Source organism: Saccopteryx bilineata, chromosome 2 (genome assembly GCF_036850765.1).
Source record: "Saccopteryx bilineata isolate mSacBil1 chromosome 2, mSacBil1_pri_phased_curated, whole genome shotgun sequence".
Taxonomy (NCBI): domain Eukaryota; kingdom Metazoa; phylum Chordata; class Mammalia; order Chiroptera; family Emballonuridae; genus Saccopteryx; species Saccopteryx bilineata.
In genome coordinates, this window is record NC_089491.1 from 150,525,033 (window position 1) to 150,533,323 (window position 8,291).

Consider the following 8,291-nt stretch of genomic DNA (forward strand, 5'->3'; position numbering starts at 1 on the left):
CCCATTTTTCTAATGAAATCAAATTAAAGTATGTAATGGAAGGGGAATAAAAATGTGAGGTAAGACAGGCATTCCTGAAGTGTTTGTTGACTTTAATGGAGAACCTAAAATGGTAAGTTAGATGCAATTTATTTTTTCTTTTGATGCAGGGTCCTGGTACAAAGAGCTTTGTTACTGAATATACCCAATTCTAGTTTTGTCCACATGCAGGATACGTTTAGGCAAGTGACGTAGCCTCTTTAATCTTGAGATCTTCAGTTGCAAAACAGGAATGATAGCAGCTATCTCATCGGATTGTTGTATGTGTGTACTGAATGCATACACACCCGCTAGAAACAGTCCAAGCTGATATATGCCCTTCTCTGGGGAGATAAGTGGTCTTGTAGCCTCTTGGGGGTATTTATTTTGCTTTCAGGTTATTCTGTTTATCCTTGCTCTGTCCTCCCCTACCCTTTCCCCTCCCCTTCCCTCTGTCGCATGACGGACACTCGGGATATTTGGGAGAAACTTCTCATGTATTCTCTCTGTAGCTATACCATCTCCCCCACCCCCATCTGTCTTCCTCAGCACAAATATTTCTAGTCCCCTTGATCATTCCCTATATGTGTATTTACAATATGTCCTGCACTTAGAAATTTCAAATGTGTGTAGAAATATGTTCACTTTGGTTATTCCATTGTCAGACCACACATCTCACATTTTGCTTAGAGAAAATGTGGCTCTGAACCACCAGGCTATTCCTTCAAATTCTCTAATTTTGATCACCGATATTGTTCTCTTCTCCCTTCAATCCATTACACCTTCCTAAATACTTTCTATAGGTATCCATAAAAGTTACTGATCTCTAAAGAACTCTAAATGTTATTCTGAGGTGCTGGAACATGGAATACAGGAGTGACCAGAATGTGTTGCGAGGGGGTACAAGTAACAAATCTTATGTGGTAAAGGGGGGTGCAGCGTTAGGATCTAAGGTTAATATAAAAGAGGAAAGATACACCCCAATGTATACCTGAAACCCCTTAAAACTTTGAGTCTTGTTGTTTCTTGATAAATATTTGTCTTCTATAGATCATTTTTATTTCTCTAGCTCTTTATTAATTAATATTTCAATGGTCCTCAATTAATTCTTCAATTTCTTCCTTGAGATATCTACTCAAACCTTGCTGCTCAAGGATCAGTAGCATTGGCAACACATGGGAGCTTGTTAGAAATGCAGAATCTCAGGCTCTACCTCAGACTACAGAACCCGAAACTGCTTTTTAACCAAATGGGATCATTATGTACGCTGAAGTCTGAGAAGCACTGCACCACAATCTCACAGCCACCTGCAAACACACCATGCTTATTTGTCAGTGGCTGGAAAAATCTTAAAATAATGGTGCTTTGTTCCAAAATTTCACCAACCTGTATCAATCATTTCATTCTTGACTGAATGCACTGATTTTTTTTTTAAGTGAGCATAGTTAAATTCAGGGATGTTCAAGATGTGGGTGATGTACTTCAAAAAGTACAGTGATAGAGTACTTCACTGAACTTCCAGGATATGATAAAGAGTTAAATCTTTATCTTATGTTTAAAATGGTAAAGAAGAAAGGAAGGGGCATGAGCAGAATCAGAAGTAACCTCAGGATTTGAGCTGAAAAGACAGGATAGACCTGGAATGACCATATTGGTTTGCAGTAAGAATGAGTGGACAGGCACTAGCCCAATACCCATGACTGGAAAGCTGAAGGAATGTGGAGGCGGTTAACTGAGTATCTTGTGGACATCTGAGCTTAGAAATAATGTGACTAAAAAGAATGTGGCGAGATGTCCTACGCTGGTAGGGGAGCTTGTGCGCAGCTCGGCTGTCGTAAGCTGGCCCCAGGCAAGTAGAGCTGCCAGGTACTTCTGTCACGGGAAGTTGAACATGGAAGAAGAGGAAGATTATATGTCTGATTCCTTCATTAATGTCCAGGGAGATATCACACCAGGATTGCCAATGCTGAGGCAAGTCTGAGAAGCCCGTCCAAAAGAAGAAAAACAACAAGAAGCTAATTTGAAAAACAGGCAGAAGAGTTTAAAAGAAGAAGAACAAGAAAGACATGACATTAGGTTGAAGAATGCACTAGGCTGTGAAAACAAAGGGTTTGCTTTGCTCCAGAAGATGGGATATAAAAGTGGTCAGGCCCTTGGCAAGAGTGATGGTATTGTTGAACCAATTCCTCTCAATGTCAAAACAGGAAAAAGTGGCATTGGTCACGAGGCACTATTAAAACGAAAAGCAGAGGAAAAATTAGAAAGCTACAGAAGAAAGATTCACATGAAAAATCAAGCTGAAGAAAAAGCTGCAGAACAGTTTCGAATGTGACTTAGGAATAAGCCAGACGAAATGAAGCTGGAAGGAGATCTCAGAAGAAGCCAGCAAGCCTGCCAGCAGTTGGATACACAGAAGAATATTCAAGTTCCCAGGGAGGCCTGGTACTGGCTGAGACTTGAAGAAGAGACTGAAGAAGAGGAAGAGGAAGAAAAAGAACAAGATAAAGACAAATATGAAAGTGAAGATTTAAGTGTAGTGGACAAATTACAAATACTGACCAGTCATTTAAGAGAAAAACATCTGTATTGTATTTGGTGTGGAACCGCCTATGAAGATAAAGAAGACCTGTCCTCAAATTGCCCAGGACCAACTGCTGCAGATCATGACTAAAATTATTCTCCATAAAGTAGGAACTTGGAAAAGGCTGTTGTTTTCTAGACAGTTGAGCAGTTAGAATCCCCAAACTTTTTGATGCCAGTAAAGAAAGAGGGTTTTTACTATGTTTTGCTCTTTTTGTACTTTAGAGTGTAATTGTTCACTGACTTCAATAAAATAATGGAATGCTATTTCAGAAAAATAAATAAATAAATAAATAAATAAATAAATAAATAAATAAATAATGTGGCAAATTTTAAAGGAAGTTGTAATGGATAGACTGGAAGTTTCCCAAACCTCAGTTTTTCCATCTGTGAAATGGAGGGTAATTTCTATTGTGCAGATTGATGAAAGCAGTAAGAGTAAACCACGTAAAGAGCTTAGACCAGGTTTGACACATAGAGTGCATTCAGTTGGCACAAAGGTAGCTATAATTATTCTTGTGTGTGTGTGGGGGGGGAGTGATAGGTTGAGAGCAGAGAAAGAATCTAGGGAGCTCCTCAGTAGTGACAATAATAAAAACAGTGATCAGGCGCTTACTGTGTGCTGGGTGCTATTCTAAAAGCACCTTATAGAAGGTAACACAAGTACTCCTCCCAACAACCTCATGAGGTCAATACTGTTATCCCTATTTGTCAGAAACTGAGGCACATGTATCAATTACACCAGACAGGATTCAAATGCACACATGACTTCACATCTGGCACTCTCCACCACCAGGCTATTCCACACGTGTCCCAGTGGAGACAGGAGGAGAGGTGTGATGGCAGAAATAGAAAATAAAAAGAGGAGCAAGAACTCATCCGTGCAGTAGAGATGGCAGTGTGTGAGCAGGCAGCCCTGGATGAATATACAAAGACCAAATTAATTCAGAGCTGGGGAGCAGAGCCGGCGGAGGGGCGGGTGGCACTGATGCTAGGACGGAGGCTTGTTTTGTTACCATCCTTGAAATTTGTAAAGTTTGATCAAAATCACTTGGGTCATGTTGAGGCTATAAAAAATTATTTTTGAAAAATAGGCTTGCTTTTGCTTTTTAAACAAAGAACACTCAGAACTGGTCATTCACTTGAAGCCTGTGTGTTCAGTGATTAGTTCTGTACATAGGTGAGCATTTCACTCAAGTAGCACATATTTAAAGAGCATAAGTGGCTTTCTTTCACACCCCATTTAATTTACACTGGTTTTACCTCCCTGCACAGATGGCCTGCTTTTCCTCTTCCTGTGCTTAATTCTCACTGAAGCCAGAGACTGTTAGATGCCCTTGAGGATTCAGCAGAGTCAGGAATACAGGAAGAGGAGTCAGATGGTGCTAATACTTCAACAAACCTGCGGAGAATAGTTCCTAAAGCTATGACATTATGCATACAGCATTAAAAACATATTTTTGTAGCACATTTAATAAAATGGCAAGATGCAAGTAATGTTAACTGGGGGGAAAAAAGGAAACTAAATAATACATGCAGTGTAATTCTCAAATGGTGACATTTAAAAAGTGTATATTAATGTATATTTTATGTGTGTATATCACATATTTTTTTAAAACTATGAATTTATTTAAAAATATTATTAGTGGTTATTCTGGGTGAAGGGTCTTCTTGGGTGATTTTATTTTCTGCTTTAAATTTATTTTTGTTTTTCTACACTGAGTACATATTAATTTTATAATCAGAAAAATACCATACTGTTTATTTTCTTGTTTTTTTCTTCAGAGGAGAAGGAATGTAGCATGTGGTTGAGCCAATGGGTTTTTAGATCAGGCAGAGCTGGTGCCAGCCGGGCCCAGGTGCTCACAGCTGCATGACTTTGGGCGAAGGGCTTCCATCTTCTGAGACTCAGTTTCCTCCTGCCAATTGATGGTAGTGAGCTCCATGTCAGGAAGGGAGGTTGTCAGAGCTCTTCAGGGTCACTCAGGAGGTGTTCAACACAGTAAGACTGGGCCCAGGTAGGGTACCGGAGAACAGAGCCTCACCCCTGGACTTCCGATGGCCCCCTGAAAATTACCACACTTTTAAAAAGAAAAAGTGACATTTAAAGTCTTTTGTTTGTTTTGCTTTAGGGTTTTTGCTTGTTTGTTTGTTTTTGTTTAGGCATTTAAATCTGAATTAAATCTACAATTTCTGCTTAGTTTTTGCTGGGCGGGGGCAGTATTAGTCCACAGGATTTCCTCAGCTGCCCATGTTATCGGTATGTCTGGGAGAGCCGTAAATGCAGGAAAGAAGTGAGTGCCTCATCTTTTAGCACCTGTTCATTGTTTAGCAACACTAAGTAGACTTGCTCTTCCTATTTAGTGGAAAAAGTCTGCCCAGAGGGACAGAAGAGGGGTGGTGGTGAAGGAAGAACCTTCAGAAGAGTCTTCCTCTCCAGCATTTTTTCATTGATGAGTACTCCGGGGACTCAGCCAGCTGCAGCCTGCAGCTGTGTGTCCAGCTGTGCCTAGTGGGGCTGGATGTGCGAATGTCAAGGGCCCCCAAGAAGTTTTGTGGGGCATGTAGACTAGCCAGTAAATACAGCAGAGCTGTGGCTTCACTGAAATGCGAGGGAATGGGCTTTCTGGGCAATTTTCAGAGAGTTGAATTTTTACCTTTCAGGTGTCAGAAAGATCAAGTGAGCCAACGTACATAAAATTGAAATCTACAAAGCACTATATTGTTGTGTTTGTGTGAGATTACATTTCTCTCCTTAAGCTCTAAAACCTTAAAGCTTAATCACCGTTACCTTCATAAATGAAGTTGACAGCCTTTTTTATTGCTTAACATATTTTAAAGTTCCTAAAATTATATTACAATGACCATAAAAAAATGCTTCAGAACAAGAAAAGAATGATCCATCATTCAAGAACCCAATTATTTCCATTTTGAAGTCTTTAAAATATTTATGCATATATTCTAAAATAATTAAATTAGCCCTGGCCGGTTGGCTCAGTGGTAGAGCGTCGGCCTGGCGTGCAGAAGTCCCGGGTTCGATTCCCGGCCAGGGCACACAGGAGAAGCGCCCATCTGCTTCTCCACCCCTCCCCCTCTCCTTCTTCTCTGTCTCTCTCTTCCCCTCCAGCAGCCGAGGCTCCATTGGAGCAAAGATGGCCCTGGCGCTGGGGATGGCTCCTTGGCCTCTGCCCCAGGTGTTAGAGTGGCTCTGGTCGCAACAGAGCGACGCCCCGGAGGGGCAGAGCATCGCCCCCTGGTGGGCAGAGCGTCGCCCCCTGGTGGATGTGCTGGGTGGATCCCGGTCGGGCGCATGCGGGAGTCTGTCGGACTGTCTCTCCCTGTTTCCAGCTTCAGAAAAATACAACAACAAAAAAAAATTAAATTATATTTTAATGAAAAAAAATAGTAACTCTAAAATTCCAATACCCTAAGACAGTGGTTCTCAAAGTGTGCTCCAGGGCACACTGGTGTGCCCTAGAAGATTTCCAGGTGTACCCTATGGTATTCCAGAGAAATATGTGCCTGTTGGGGACCAAAAAACCAACAGGGTTTTTGGAGTTTAGATTTTTGGGGCACAGAGGTGTGGGGAATTGGCTGTAAGCTGACAGTCTGCCCAACCCCCCACCTCACTTGCCTGATTAGGTTGCAAAAAACTGTTAAGCTGTGGTGCTGGATTGTTTACACTACCCCCCATGTTCCCTGGAAAGACTGGAGGCAAGTTTCTTCTATCCTTTGTTTGGTGTAAAGTTAAGCTGATATGTATGGTGGGGGTTTTGGATTGATGATTAAACATAAGGAATTGTCTCTTGAAGCCTTTTGGGTTTTTATAAAAGAAGAATTGTGGCAATATTTAAAAAAGCTTTGAACGTTTTACTACAATTTTTAGCATCTTATTTATTATGTTGTTGGGCAGATAAAATATATTATGCTCACTTTGTTAAAGATGGCGCTGCCCACATGGAGGCCGTCGCCCAGGTGATATTAATGTGTGTTGGGGGCTGGCTGTGGGCAGGCAGAATCCTTGTAGCCTGGGGCTTGATTTTGGGACTAAGCCTTTCCCACCCTTTTTGATGTGGGGTGGTGCAATCCCATTATGCCCCAGAGAAGTGACTTTGTATCAGAGACTTCCCTATTTTGTATATTGGATTAAAGGTTATGAATCTACACTATAAAATGGGGGCAGAACAGGAGCTTGCGCTCTTGGTTCCTGAGATTAGAGGAGAAAGCAGAGAGGAGAGCAGAGAAAGGCCACGTGGAGTAAGCCAGGAGAAGCAGCCAAGATGGCAGAGTGTTGAGTGAGAAGCCAGTTTTGTGCAGAGTTTGTGCAGGGAGAAGGAAGGAAATGGGGAACAGAGGTGAATAAGTCTGGTGAGCTAGAAACCTTTGATTCTAGGAAATTCGGATAGAGCTCAATGTGTGTTTTTACTTGCCTGCCGGGTGCGAGCTAGAATTAAAGGAGATGGCCTGTCAGTTTTTGGCTTTGTTGTTTCTTTACCGACTGTCCGAATCCAATGCGAACCTGCATGGGCCAGGCGGCTGTGATGGTGGCCCCGGCTACTGGCTTAACATATGTGAATTAGGATTTTCTACCCTCAACACAATTAAGAGAAAGAGAGAGGAATTCTTCAATGTATTGAGGAGGAAATGAGAGTTTGCCTTCAAATATATGCCCAAACATTGAAGAAATTGCTAGGACACATCAGGCTCATGTTTCTCATAAACACAAGAATGAAAAAACTTAACACATTCACTCCGGAACCTGCCCAATTTACTAAATCTTACTAAGAATGTGTGTGTGTGTGTGTGTGTGTGTGTGTGTGTGTGTGTGTATATATATATAGATAGATAACTTTTTTGTCGTTTTTAAAAATTTTTAACCCCTCTTTTTTATGAATTCTGAAAAGCAATACTCAAATAATGTAACATAAAGATGTTTTTTAATATCAGAATAAATTTAATTTTGTCGTATTTATTTAGTTTAATTACCATAAAAACACACTTGGACTTTATATATTTTTTCTTGAATATTTGACTTAATTATTATAACATATTTCTCAGAAATTTGTATATAATATGCCTACAATTATTTGCAAGATTTTAAATCCATCCTGACTTCAAAAAGTTTGAGAACCACAGCCCTAAGGCAACAGTTGTCAATTCTGTGTGTTCTCTTCCAAGCTTTTTTTTTTAGAGACAAATCCTTCAAGTTTAAATGGTAGTGGATATAATAATTTTTTAAAATCTGTTATTTCGGCCCTGGCCGGTTGGCTCAGTGGTAGAGCGTCAGCCTGGCGTGCAGAAGTCCCGGGTTCGATTCTCGGCCAGGGCACACAAGAGAAGCGCCCATCTGCTTCTCCACCCCTCCCCTTCCTCTCTGTCTCTCTCTTCCCCTCCCGCAGCATAGGCTCCATTGGAGCAAAAAGATGGCCCGGGCGCTGGGGATGGCTCCTTGGCCTCTGCCCCAGGCGCTAGAGTGGCTCTGGTTGCGACAGAGCGACGCCCCAGAGGGGCAGAGCATCGCCCCCTGGTGGGCGTGCCGGGTGGATCCCGGTAGGGCGCATGCGGGAGTCTGTCTGACTGCCTCTCCGTTTCCAGCTTTGGAAAAATGAAAAAAAAAAATCTGTTATTTCTTTATTTTTCTGTTTAGCACCCTATAAAATAGAAGACCGTTTAGGGTAATTTTTTTTCCCCAA

The 8,291-nt window shown here is 41.5% G+C and overlaps 1 pseudogene; it reads left to right on the top strand.

Annotated features, from left to right (window-relative positions):
- The first annotated feature begins 1,879 nt into the window (after positions 1-1,879).
- On the top strand, positions 1,880-2,794 carry LOC136322997 (G patch domain-containing protein 11 pseudogene; annotated as a pseudogene).
- The last annotated feature ends 5,497 nt before the right edge of the window (positions 2,795-8,291 follow it).